The sequence below is a fragment of the Lucilia sericata genome, unplaced genomic scaffold, assembly GCF_015586225.1.
Source record: "Lucilia sericata isolate MDLA Ls3-8-SP2 unplaced genomic scaffold, ASM1558622v1 Contig000074F_arrow, whole genome shotgun sequence".
In the NCBI taxonomy this organism is placed as follows: Eukaryota; Metazoa; Arthropoda; class Insecta; order Diptera; family Calliphoridae; genus Lucilia; species Lucilia sericata.
Window position 1 is genome coordinate 465,333 of NW_023994108.1, and position 15,250 is coordinate 480,582.

Here is a 15,250-nt window from a genome sequence, read left to right on the forward strand (position 1 = left end):
ATTGTGTGCATACTGCATTATGATCTCAGGGACGTTTTTGTAAGATGTTTATGTGGCAGAGGAGGATGCACTCATAAGATGAAGTCAATTCAACAGCTGATAACTCATTTTTTATTTGAGGTAAACACAACTGTCAAAGTACACCATTTAGAGTTGTAACAATTATTTGATTTTTTAAAAGGTTAGGTTAGGTTAAGAAGGGTTATACACCGTAAAAACGGTGTATATCCACTCGGAGACCATAAGGTCCATTGTGATTCCCTTCAAGAAGTGAAGATTCAAAACAGAGAAGCCAAAACACTACCACAACACAGGAATGAAAGAAAATAGAAAAGAAAATAGGTAGAGAGTGGAGATTCAAAAACAGAGAAGCCAAAAACGCTACCACAACACAAGAATGAAAGAAAATGGTAAAGAGGTCATATTAATAGATAATTAAATAACAGATAAGTAAATAATTATATATATATAATAAAGAAAATCCATGTCCCCCTATAAAGCCCAGTTAAAGAAGTGACTAATTCCCTTGACAAAACCTTGTAGACTACGAGGGTTAAGTCCCGCAATTTCCCCCAGTTCGCCATGGAACCTATTCCCTAGCCATTTCAACCTGAGGTTCTGTATCCTAGGACACTGGCAAATAATATGCTCGATCGTCTCTACTTCCTCCTCATCCTCGCATAACCTGCAATAGTCCGGTACACTACTGTCCCACTTACTAACAAAGGTTCTAATTGAGCAGTGTCCAGTTAGAATCCCTATCAGAACCCTTAGACTGCGTCTGTCCAGTCCTATAAGTATTTTGGTAGCACCCATATCAAGTTTTGGCCACAGGGCCTTTGATATTTTGCAATCCAATCTACTATTCCAGGACTGGTTAATGATATCACGTATTCTTTCGAATATCAACCTATTATAGTGACAAATGGGTGGTTTAACCATCCTTTCCCTGTCATCTATATCAAGGTTCGAACCTAATCTAGCTAGTTCGTCCGCAACCTCATTACCATGTACATTACAGTGCCCTGGCACCCAACACAATCTAATGACAAACAGTCTCATAATGTCCCTAAGGGCATTTCTGCAATCTACAACTAGGTGCGAGTGTACCGTGTGACAATCCAGTGCTCTAAGAGCAGCTTGACTATCAACATAAATTGTCACAACCGACCCCGGATCGATATGATTCCGAATCAGTTCCGTCGCTTTCCAGATCGCTAGGATCTCTGCTTGGAAGACACTACATTCGTCAGGGAGTCTGAATGACCGTTTTATGTTGATATCAGCGATATAGACACCGGCACCCGTGCCGGTATCCATCTTGGACCCGTCAGTGAAAACTGCACACCCTCCAAACAGTCTATCGGATACAAGCCAATCATCCCTAGTTGGAAATTCTATCAAAGGTGTTTCCCCGAAGTCTAGAGTCGTAATATCATAATCCGTAATTCCGTGAAGGGAATTACCCTGATCAAGCAGACCTACTTCGTACAAAATTTTTGCATGATTGTCGCGCGAGGGTTTCACTAACGAAGACTCGTAGAGTCTTAGTAGATTCCTAGCCGCCACACCCGCTACAAAATGTTCTATAGGTGACAGGTTCAGAATGATGTCCAAGGCCGCTTGCGGAGTACTTCTCCCCAACTCCCATTATCCTCGTTGACCGTGACGTCCGGATTGTCTCTCCCTAACAGGTCGACCACCCCTTCCGTCGTGTCCCTACTCTCATTCTTTTTTGTTTCTATCTTTGGTTCTTCTATTTTGAATCCCACGAGTATGCACGTACAGACGGACGATCCACGCAGTGACGGCGTACGTGGACTAGGCAACTACGTTACAACAGCGCTTTACCATGACGCTGAGGGGAGCTGTTAGCAACTAGCCTCTTTATGCACTGGCTAGCCATCCAGGCCCTCGGCACTGCTACCACTCACCTTGACCTTAAAAGTGCCTATATAACGCTATGTCTAACGGTAAAGCCCTTACTGCTCAAAGAGCCAAATCGAATAACATAGCGTATCATCTATGTCATGATAGAAGGAAGTATGATTGACAGACACATACCACACTCACTATCTTGACAAGATGAGTAACCTTTAGTTATACACTTCTTTGAAACCATAACTTCCTGTGGCTGGATACCGAAGCATTAGTCACAGTAAGCTCTAGTCACGATGTGTACTTAAGCCCTCGCATCACGACAAGATAGTTACCCTTGGCGAAGGTAAGCTATAATTTAAAATTATATTCTTATTATGTATATTGGGATTTTTTCAAATCATATATCGTCATATGAAATCCAAAAAGCCCTAAGTTACATTGAACAAATTTTTCAGGAGAAGCTAAAAAATCCAAAAATTTTTAACATTTTCTCAAGTTAAGCTTATTTTTTATTGACAAATTAGTATTTGAAGAAAAATTTGCGGTTTTTGTTTTAATTGCGGAGATATGAAACTTACGCCCTTGAGAATTTGTTTTTTCTGAAACCCAAAAGGGCGTAAGTTACATTAAAAAATAGTAAGTTTCAACATTTTTAACTAAATTAAAATCGGTTTTTGTTGGTCAAATAGGCCGAAACATGGAATGGAGCATAATGCTTATTTGTTTTCATAAAGATTTTCGGAAATTGGATTTTTTTTGAAAAAATCTAAAGCTGTTAAAAAAATCTATAAATCGCAAGGTTTCGCCAAAGGTGCCATTTTTGTTTTATTTGATGCCAACTTATAACATTTTACAATTTCGAAGTTAAAAACTCAAAAGAATTTTAAAATTTTCATGAATTTTAATGTATATTTAGAATTTCGAAGATAGCGACGTTGATTTTATTTGTAGGAGTGTAAAATTTAGCGGGAACATGTATTTTAATACGGTGCGTCATAATCGATCAAAAAAGTCGATTTTGATTTTTTTTGTAACATAGGGCCTTTTGGATTTCATATGGCGATATAATTTTTAATAAATTGTATATTATAATACACATTTATTTCACGTGGATAAATTTTTGGGCATGTGGAATTTTATTTTCAAAATGTAAATTTAACAAGTAAGAGTGTTATATTCGGCTATGCCGAATTTTATATACCCACCATCAAACCTCGTTTGACTCGAATGAAACTTACTTATGTCGAATTTCATCTATATACTCGTATTTTTAGGCCAGTTATAAGCGTTAAAGTCATTTTCTGAAGGGGACCTTATATAGGGGGGTCGGGTCAATCATGGACCGATCCTCATAAAGTTTTTTAGATAGATTTTGACTCGTATGAAATTTACTTATGTCGAATTTCATCTACATACTAGTATTTTTAAGCCAGTAATGAGCATTAAAGTCATTTTCTGAAGGGGACCTTATATGGGGTTGTAAAAGTCCATCACTCTGCTTATTTTAAATAACAACTTCATTGTTCGAATGTTTAGTCCATACTGACTCCTTTATTTAATTCTTTATTATTCTTTAAATCCTTATTCTAAGATCTGCAATGTTGCATTTTGTACAGGGATGGAAATAGTAATTTATTTTCACTACACCTCCCTTTTTATATTAAAAAAAAGAAGAATTAAACAAGAGGTACCAGACTTGTTTAGTTCTTGCTTTTTTTCTTTAATTTAAAAATACATTACTTCCATATACTTATAAAATCATAACTATAATAAATTCAAACTTATAAGTTTATAATTATAATTTGTCATGTATATTTATATTTTACTTACTACAATTTATTTTATTTATTGTACTTGAAATTTTACAAATATGTGTTCTAAATTTTGAACGAAAATCATATAGCGTTTTCTCCCTTTTTTCAAAATGAATATAATATATATATGAAATTACAAGCTTGTTCTTTTATAATAGCTTTGTTCCTTTACTTGTCAAGTTTGCAGGTTTTTACCAGAAATTGTAAAAGGGAACAAATTTGAGCAATTAAAATTATTTTCTCTTTGCCAGAACTTGCAGGTTTTAGCCAGAACATTTTTTCCTGGCAAATAGAAAAAAAAATTGTCAAATAAATTATTTGTTTAAAAAAATACATTGAAAACAAAAAATGTTTGATATTTTTGATTTATTTTCATAAATAAATATGTGTGATTGTAGTTTTTCAATTTTATTTTAATTCCAATAGAAATTTATATGAATAAACTTCAATACAAATTTATTGAAAGAGAAATTTTGTTTTTTCTGTTCCCGTACTTTTTATAAGTACGAAGAGAAAATTCATTAATTCTCTTTAGCCAGAAAAGTTCTGGAACAAAGCTAATATTGGTAAAATATTTTTTTTTTCAATTAATAATTTTCAAAATATTCGGATTCTATTTTTATGAATTGTTTTCTCTTTCTTCGTTTTGCTATCATATACAGTTACGTTACATCCATTGATTTTTTTAACGATAAATGGACCATCGTAAATACTTTTATATTTATCATATGGTTGCTTTTGAATTAAAACATTATCACCTGTTTCTATATTTAAAGTTTTCGCATATTTATCAAAATAGTTTTTATTTCGTAATTTATGTTTATCTATCAATTCTTTTGCTAATTTATGTGTTTTTTGTAAACGATATTTTATTTCCTTACTGTAATTTTCAACATTGTATATTGGTTCAATAGTAGTTTTTGTAATTTCTTTTGGCATTCTTGCAATTTTTCCAAAAATTAGTTCATATGGTGAAAACTTATTATCAAAAACTGTATTTGGAGTGGTGTTGTGGAAAAATGTAAAGTATTTTAAGTAAGTATCCCATTCCGAAAGATTTTCGTTAATGTAAGCCCTCAAATATTCATTAAACACTCTGTGATTACGTTCTACCGTGCCTAAAGATTCATGATGATATGCAGTAGAAAAGTTCATTTCAACTTTTAATAATTTTAACAGTTCCGTTAATACTTGATTTTTAAATTCTGTGCCACAATCCGATTTTAATGTGTTAAAAGAACCATAAATTAAAATGAAATTTTCAAAAATTGCACGAGCTACGGTTTTTGAACTTTTGTCTGGTATAGCTATAGTTACTAAATATTTAGATAATTCGCACATTAAAGTCAGAGCATATTTATTGCCAAATTTAGATTCAGTAAGTGGACCTATTGTATCTATTACAATTATATCGAATGCTTGAATAGGTGTTGTTGTTATGACTAATTGCTCTTTATTTCCTGGTTTTACTTTATTCAAATTGCACTTTTCACAGTTTTTCACGAATTTAGCTACATCTCTCGACATATTCTTCCAAAAAAATTTAGTTTTCAGTTTTGCGTATAGTTTTCTACGTCCACAATGCCCTCCTAAGAGTGGATCATTATGATAGACGGTCATTAATCTATTCTTTTCCTTATCATCAAATATTTTTTCTATAGGATTAGTCAACATAATTTCTAATTTTTCCAAAATTCGAATGCCATGGTCTTTTAGTTTTTGTATATTGCAAATTTTGAAAAATATGTCATCTTTCGGCCATTCCATCTTATGAATATTGTTATTGACGGCTAATTCTTGTAACCTCAAAAGCATTTCATCTAAATTTAATGTTTCGTTTTCAATAAAAATATTCAAAGACATTAGTAATTTAAATTTTCTGAAAATATTTATACGCAATTTATCTAGTTTATCGTCTTTATATAAAAGTTCTGATCTGATTTTCGGTATTTTATTGGTAAATTCGTGATTAAATTTGTCATATATGGGTATTTGAATTATTTTAGTTTCTGCTTTGTCCTCTTCTTGATGCGTTTGCCTAGACATTCCGCGGGTTGTCACAGCAAAAATTTCCCTATTTGCGTTTCTCAATTCGTCAACTGAGATTCGCGATAGTGCATCTGCAGCAACATTATTTGTACCTTTAATATATTCGACTGTAAAATTGTATTCTGATAACTCAAGTCGTATTCTAGTTAATTTTGATGAAGGGTCTTTAATATTAAACAAATACACTAGAGGTCTGTGGTCTGACCTAACAATAAATTCCGTACCGTAAACATACGGTCTAAATTGTGTTATAGCAAAATGAATAGCTAGGAGTTCCTGCTCAATTGTTGGTTTTTTCTGTTCAGCCGTATTAAAAGATTTTGACGCGAAATATATTGGTAAGTCCCTGCCATTAAAGTCCTGACTTAACACTGCGCCACAACCTATCTTCGATGCATCCACCGTTACAATAAACTTTTTCGAAAAATCTGGGTATTGTAGTATTGTTGAAGATATTAAGCTTGTTCTCAATTTCTCAAAAGCATTTTGACATTTATCATCCCAGTGGAAATGTACTTTTTTTCTAGTAATGAAATTTAAAGGTGCAGCTATTGAAGCAAAATTCTGTATAAATCGTCTGTAATAATTTGCAAAGGCAACAAATCTCCTAACTGCTTCTTTATCGGTAGGTGTTGGGTAATTTCGAATTATTTCTATTTTTGAATCGTCTGGTAAAAGGCCATTTGAAGTGCATTTATGCCCAAGAAACGCTACTTCGGGTCTAAAAAAGTTACACTTATATGGGTTTATCTTTAAATTGAATTTTCTAAACGTCTTAAATACATTTTCCAAGTTTTTAAGATGATGTGACATACTGCAGCCAATAACGATTATGTCATCGATATATAAAAATGCTTGGTTTGGAGGTAAACCTGAAAATGCAAAATGCATCATGCGCGAAAATGAATTTGGAGCCACGTTTAAACCAAATGGTAAAACTTTCCATCTAAATGAACCGCAGTTTGTACTAAAAGAAGTTATATCCCTTGAATCTGAGTGTATCGGTATTTGGTGAAAACCGGAGAACAAATCGAGTATTGAAAAATGTTTAGCACGGCCCAGGTTGTCCAAAATGTCATCGATTCGTGGAAGCGGAAATTTGTCAGCTATAAGCTTCTTATTTACCGCTCTATAGTCAACACACATCCTGTATGACCTCTGGCCGTCTATGCTCTTTTTCCGTACTAAAATTAAGGGGCTGTTATAATTTGATTGACTTGGCTCAATTAGATCATTTTTTAATAGATTATCTACCTGCCTGTCGATTTCCTCCTTTTGGGAATGCGGAATGCGATAATTTTTCACGTACACAGGAGAATCATCATTTAGTCTTAAGTTTTTGCTCATAAAAATTGTTGACAGTCATTTTATCATATTTAAGCGCAAAAATATCAGAATATTTCTCACACAAGTCATTAGTTTCCCCTCTACTTCGCTTGGAATTTGTGATTTTAGTATGTTTTTGAGTTTTTCAATCCTTTCGTTTCCCTTTTCTACCGTATTAAATGTATAAATGTTATAATTTGAAATTTTCTCCGATTTAATATTGCAATTTTTAATACATTTAACTTGATCTGTCACGTTAATTATCCTAATAATTGGTGTTTCCGAATCTACGATACCTTTACCTACAAATACTCCATCACACACTTCCTGTGAGTCTACAAAAACCGGTTCGGATAATTTTCCGAGATTAAAAATTCTAAAGACTTCCGACCTAGGTGGAATAATACATTTGTCATTATCCGTGCCATGCTCAATGGGAATTTTCAAAAGTTTATTGTAATACCAAAATGAAATAGACATATTGTCGTAATTAATATTGCATTTATTTGCTCTAAGAAAATCCTTACCAAGTATACCTTCTGTGGGAATATTTAAACTATTATTGACAACATGAAAAAGTTGAGGAATCAGATGGTCATTTATAATAAGATTTGTTTGAATTGTACCTAAAGTTGAAATTGATTGAGTTGTAACACCTGTAATATCTACTTTCTCGTTTTGATTTAGTTCAATATTTGGATTTATGGAACGAATTTTAAGTAGCGATATGTCCGCTTGAGAATCAACTAAGAAAGTACATAATTTGTCCGAATCTGTAAATTTTAAATGGATAAAGTCCGAATAATTTAAATTTAAACTGAAAACTGATTTGGTTGGTTTACAATGGTCAACAGTTTCCAATTGTACTTGTTTGGAATTATCTAATTCTGATCTGTTTCCCCCAACAGGTCTTGCTGAGGGACATCTGCGTTTAAAGGCAGAGTCCTCGCTGTTCGATTATTTGACCTGTATCTGTTATTGTTTGAAAAGTTGTTTCCATTCCTGTTAAAATTGTCATTATTATTCCTGTTTCGATTATTATAATTACCACGATAGTTCCCATAACCTCTTGAATTGCCTCGTCTATAACCATTGCCACGACTAAAATTGTTATTAAAACGGTTTTGATTGTGGTTTCTAGAAAAATGTGGGTTGTTCCTATGAGATTGAAATGATAAAACCTGGTTTTCATTTGCCTCAACTGTTTGTTCAACGATTAATTTAGCTATCACATCCTTAGGATCACTAAAAGCTGTCGATGCAATTATAGATTTAACTAGACTTGACTTAGCATTCAACCTACACACATTAACCGTTTGCTCAATTGCCATTTCGTGTGCTTTTGTTTTAGTTATGCCTTCTATAACTAGTGATCTTTTAAGTGTATCTGCAAGGTCTTCTGCTTGCTTTGCAAAATCGGTATAATTGTTGTTCCTAATCTGTAAGGCAGCGATTTTACCTGCAATGACCTTGGAATTTTCAGGCTTAATTCTCTGTTTCTACGCAACTTTTATTTCTTCAATGGTGTTTACATTTTCCGGTAGTGCTTCACGAGCCTTGCCTTCTAATTTCGATTTAACAAATGACACAAAAGTAAAATTTAGGTTATTGTCGGTCAAGTCCTGAATTAAATTTATTTTATCTAGAAAAGATTCAAGAGCAAGTGGATTTCCGTCATAGTTTTCCCTGATAATATTAGCACACATGCTAATAAAAGCTTTCTTTTGTTCTAAAGTGGCCATTGTCAAATATTTTTGATCGCTATTGTCTCCTACTGATCTTTCCTCAGAATCTGAATTTATTAATTGTTCCTTAATATTCTCCTGTTCCGAATCTGATCCAGAATCTGTCATTACTTCCACGTTAACAAGCTCGAATAATAAAACGTCATGGGGTACCATGACCAAAAGTTCTCTACAGTGAATTAATTTTTTACATGTACTACTTTCTGTATTAGATAATATCTGTTTGGAATTTGAACCAGCATATGTTAAAATTGCATTATAACCATTTATAAGTAAAGTAATATATTCGTTTCTTTTCGTTTCCTTAGTTGATACAGGACGTTTTTGTAAAATACGCCTTTTAATATAATAAAATTTTGTTACAAGTTCACTGAACGTATCTTGATCGAAATTTGACATTTATTTAAGTAATATACATAGATTTTATGCATTTAATTTGAATTTATTTGTATTTATTTTAAAATTATTCCTTTACTTTTTGATTACTTTACTTTTTAATTCTCACCCAGCAAAATTTGAATTATTTATTTGATATACTTAGATTTGAGAAAAATAATAATATTTTATACAAGGAAAAAGAAAAAATATATAAAAGTTTTACCATTGTTTTTTTTTTGTATTTACAGGCACCATTTCGTTTTCGTTTTCTTACTAAAAAAATTTATAGTACAAATCAACAGATTTAACATTTTATAAATTTTATTTTTTTTTTTTAAATATCATATTCGTTTGTATTTTATAGTCGTATTCTAGTTAATTTTGATGAAGGGTCTTTAATATTAAACAAATACACTAGAGGTCTGTGGTCTGACCTAACAACAAATTCCGTACCGTAAACATACGGTCTAAATTGTGTTATAGCAAAATGAATAGCTAGGAGTTCCTGCTCAATTGTTGGTTTTTTCTGTTCAGCCGTATTAAAAGATTTTGACGCGAAATATATTGGTAAGTCCCTGCCATTAAAGTCCTGACTTAACACTGCGCCACAACCTATCTTCGATGCATCCACCGTTACAATAAACTTTTTCGAAAAATCTGGGTATTGTAGTATTGTTGAAGATATTAAGCTTGTTCTCAATTTCTCAAAAGCATTTTGACATTTATCATCCCAGTGGAAATGTACTTTTTTTCTAGTAATGAAATTTAAAGGTGCAGCTATTGAAGCAAAATTCTGTATAAATCGTCTGTAATAATTTGCAAAGGCAACAAATCTCCTAACTGCATCTTTATCGGTAGGTGTTGGGTAATTTCGAATTATTTCTATTTTTGAATCGTCTGGTAAAAGGCCATTTGAAGTGCATTTATGCCCAAGAAACGCTACTTCGGGTCTAAAAAAGTTACACTTATATGGGTTTATCTTTAAATTGAATTTTCTAAACGTCTTAAATACATTTTCCAAGTTTTTAAGATGATGTGACATACTGCAGCCAATAACGATTATGTCATCGATATATAAAAATGCTTGGTTTGGAGGTAAACCTGAAAATGCAAAATGCATCATGCGCGAAAATGAATTTGGAGCCACGTTTAAACCAAATGGTAAAACTTTCCATCTAAATGAACCGCAGTTTGTACTAAAAGAAGTTATATCCCTTGAATCTGAGTGTATCGGTATTTGGTGAAAACCGGAGAACAAATCGAGTATTGAAAAATGTTTAGCACGGCCCAGGTTGTCCAAAATGTCATCGATTCGTGGAAGCGGAAATTTGTCAGCTATAAGCTTCTTATTTACCGCTCTATAGTCAACACACATCCTGTATGACCTCTGGCCGTCTATGCTCTTTTTCCGTACTAAAATTAAGGGGCTGTTATAATTTGATTGACTTGGCTCAATTAGATCATTTTTTAATAGATTATCTACCTGCCTGTCGATTTCCTCCTTTTGGGAATGCGGAATGCGATAATTTTTCACGTACACAGGAGAATCATCATTTAGTCTAAGTTTTTGCTCATAAAAATTGTTGACAGTCATTTTATCATATTTAAGCGCAAAAATATCAGAATATTTCTCACACAAGGCATTAGTTTCCCCTCTACTTCGCTTGGAATTTGTGATTTTAGTATGTTTTTGAGTTTTTCAATCCTTTCGTTTCCCTTTTCTACCGTATTAAATGTATAAATGTTATAATTTGAAATTTTCTCCGATTTAATATTACAATTTTTAATACATTTAACTTGATCTGTCACGTTAATTATCCTAATAATTGGTGTTTCCGAATCTACGATACTTTTACCTACAAATACTCCATCACACACTTCCTGTGAGTCTACAAAAACCGGTTCGGATAATTTTCCGAGATTAAAAATTCTAAAAACTTCCGACCTAGGTGGAATAATACATTTGTCATTATCCGTGCCATGCTCAATGGGAATTTTCAAAAGTTTATTGTAATACCAAAATGAAATAGACATATTGTCGTAATTAATATTGCATTTATTTGCTCTAAGAAAATCCTTACCAAGTATACCTTCTGTGGGAATATTTAAACTATTATTGACAACATGAAAAAGTTGAGGAATCAGATGGTCATTTATAATAAGATTTGTTTGAATTGTACCTAAAGTTGAAATTGATTGAGTTGTAACACCTGTAATATCTACTTTCTCGTTTTGATTTAGTTCAATATTTGGATTTATGGAACGAATTTTAAGTAGCGATATGTCCGCTTGAGAATCAACTAAGAAAGTACATAATTTGTCCGAATCCGTAAATTTTAAATGGATAAAGTCCGAATAATTTAAATTTAAACTGAAAACTGATTTGGTTGGTTTACAATGGTCAACAGTTTCCAATTGTACTTGTTTGGAATTATCTAATTCTGATCTGTTTCCCCCAACAGGTCTTGCTGAGGGACATCTGCGTTTAAAGGCAGAGTCCTCGCTGTTCGATTATTTGACCTGTATCTGTTATTGTTTGAAAAGTTGTTTCCATTCCTGTTAAAATTGTCATTATTATTCCTGTTTCGATTATTATAATTACCACGATAGTTCCCATAACCTCTTGAATTGCCTCGTCTATAACCATTGCCACGACTAAAATTGTTATTAAAACGGTTTTGATTGTGGTTTCTAGGAAAATGTGGGTTGTTCCTATGAGATTGAAATGATAAAACCTGGTTTTCATTTGCCTCAACTGTTTGTTCAACGATTAATTTAGCTATCACATCCTTAGGATCACTAAAAGCTGTCGATGCAATTATAGATTTAACTAGACTTGACTTAGCATTCAACCTACACACATTAACCGTTTGCTCAATTGCCATTTCGTGTGCTTTTGTTTTAATTATGCCTTCTATAACTAGTGATCTTTTAAGTGTATCTGCAAGGTCTTCTGCTTGCTTTGCAAAATCGGTATAATTGTTGTTCCTAATCTGTAAGGCAGCGATTTTACCTGCAATGACCTTGGAATTTTCAGGCTTAATTCTCTGTTTCTACGCAACTTTTATTTCTTCAATGGTGTTTACATTTTCCGGTAGTGCTTCACGAGCCTTGCCTTCTAATTTCGATTTAACAAATGACACAAAAGTAAAATTTAGGTTATTGTCGGTCAAGTCCTGAATTAAATTTATTTTATCTAGAAAAGATTCAAGAGCAAGTGGATTTCCGTCATAGTTTTCCCTGATAATATTAGCACACATGCTAATAAAAGCTTTCTTTTGTTCTAAAGTGGCCATTGTCAAATATTTTTGATCGCTATTGTCTCCTACTGATCTTTCCTCAGAATCTGAATTTATTAATTGTTCCTTAATATTCTCCTGTTCCGAATCTGATCCAGAATCTGTCATTACTTCCACGTTAACAAGCTCGAATAATAAAACGTCATGGGGTACCATGACCAAAAGTTCTCTACAGTGAATTAATTTTTTACATGTACTACTTTCTGTATTAGATAATATCTGTTTGGAATTTGAACCAGCATATGTTAAAATTATAACCATTTATAAGTAAAGTAATATATTCGTTTCTTTTCGTTTCCTTAGTTGATACAGGACGTTTTTGTAAAATACGCCTTTTAATATAATAAAATTTTGTTACAAGTTCACTGAACGTATCTTGATCGAAATTTGACATTTATTTAAGTAATATACATAGATTTTATGCATTTAATTTGAATTTATTTGTATTTATTTTAAAATTATTCCTTTACTTTTTGATTACTTTACTTTTTAATTCTCACCCAGCAAAATTTGAATTATTTATTTGATATACTTAGATTTGAGAAAAATAATAATATTTTATACAAGGAAAAAGAAAAAATATATAAAAGTTTTACCATTGTTTTTTTTTGTATTTACAGGCACCATTTCGTTTTCGTTTTCTTACTAAAAAAATTTATAGTACAAATCAACAGATTTAACATTTTATAAATTTTATTTTTTTTTTAAATATCATATTCGTTTGTATTTTATATGTATTCTAATGCTAATTTATTTAATTGGATATATATTTTATTTCTAATTAAATTACTTTAAATATGTATTCAATTATTAGTTAAATTCATTTTTTTTCTTTATATAATTTTATATTTATAATTTTATAGTACATAGGTATATTTATATAAATTTATATTATTTTTATATAATTTTATATTCTTAAATTTATTTGTACGTAAATATCTTTAAAGAAATATAATTAATATTCAACAATTTTGTTCTTCAAAAATTACAATAATACATTTTGTAAAACAAGTAGTCTTATAATTATTATCTACAGTGTCGTATACTACGATCTTATACTAAACTACATAACAATAAATGATGACGTCACACGAGTTATTTCCAATTGTATGCAGTCACGGTTTTTATTCTGCTACAAATTTTGCCTCTCATTGCTGCATGTTGTTGTAAATATGTTGAGGAAGTTTGCTTTGAGTTCATTACACATATTCGTTAAATATTCTTTCTCTTTTACTTCTTTTTTCTTTATTTAAGCTTATTTTTGTTTTTAGGAATTTTGTCAACACATTATTTTATTATTCTTTTTCTTCACACTGCATGGTATTTTCCCGCTATTTGCTTCGTTGTTATTTACATCACGCTCTCTTTATGTGTTAATTTTATTCCATTCTTTTTTTTTCTTATGCTTTGTCTTGTTAAAAAATTTATACTTTATTTCTCCTAACAATTTTCCTTTTTTTTACATTTGTTTCTCTTAAGAATTTATTTTGCATGAATTTATTTTCTCTTCTGCACTTTATTTACTTTTGATTTATTTATTTTCTCTTCTGCACTCTTTTTTTTATTTTTGATCACTAGTGTTGTTGTTTTTCTTTTTTTGTTCCTCCTTTTTTTAACACTTTTGTAATTTCGTTTTTTTTTTCACTATGCAATCTTTCCTTTGCTTTTTTTCTTGAAAACAGGTTTTTTTTTTTTTTTTTAGAATTTTTATTAAAGTAATTTTTGATGTTAGCCTTTTTTTACAAAGGTATTTTTTTGTACAATTTTGATTTTAGGCTTTTTTTACAAAGTTTTTTTTTATGAACTTATTTATTTCAATAAAATGTGCCTAATAAATTGCTGTTAATGTATTCTCAATTATTATAATATTTAATAGAATAAGCACATTTTTAAGTTTTTACTTTGCAAAATTTTTATGAGTTTTTTTTTTTAATAAAACTTTTATTTTATTTAACTTTTTTTTTAGGTCTTATTTGGTTTTTCTTTAACAATTTTTATTAAATTCACACATTTATTATTTAGTTCCAGACTTTTAAAATTTTTATTAGCAACTTTTGACACAACTGTACTTTTATTTAATTGTCACGGTCGCCATGTAAAAGTCCATCACTCTGCTTATTTTAAATAACAACTTCATTGTTCGAATGTCCATACTGACTCCTTTATTTAATTATTTATTATTCTTTAAATCCTTATTCTAACATCTGCAATGTTGCATTTTGTACAGGGATGGAAATAGTAATTTATTTTCACTACAGGGTGTTTAAGCGAGTTTTGTTGCGAGCTGCATTTTGGTAATTGCTCCTTTTAATGAATAATACTGTTTTTAACAACGTTAGAATCTAATGCCAATTTTATACATCTTTGCTGGAAGATTCTAACGAGTAAACCGTTAACGGTACTTAAATATTGTTTGCCACCAAATTAAGCTTGTTTTTTTACACGGTCTTAAGATATTGATGTTGTCTACGACAAGCACTACGTGCACATTATCTTTTACATAAAAAACCTGCAAACCTTCTACGAGGTAATATTTGGTTTTAAATAAAAGAGATCTACGTCTCATAAAATTTGAAACTTTATTTTGTTTTATTTTCATAAAAACTTGGACAAATTGGATTGATGGCAAACATTTGGTCCTAGCGAACCGGATTCCTGAATTGAGTACTGGATATTGTTGGCATCTTTTGAAGTCCATCATCCTCAACAATACAGTCCACTGGCAATATATATATTTATTTATTTCTACGAAATATTT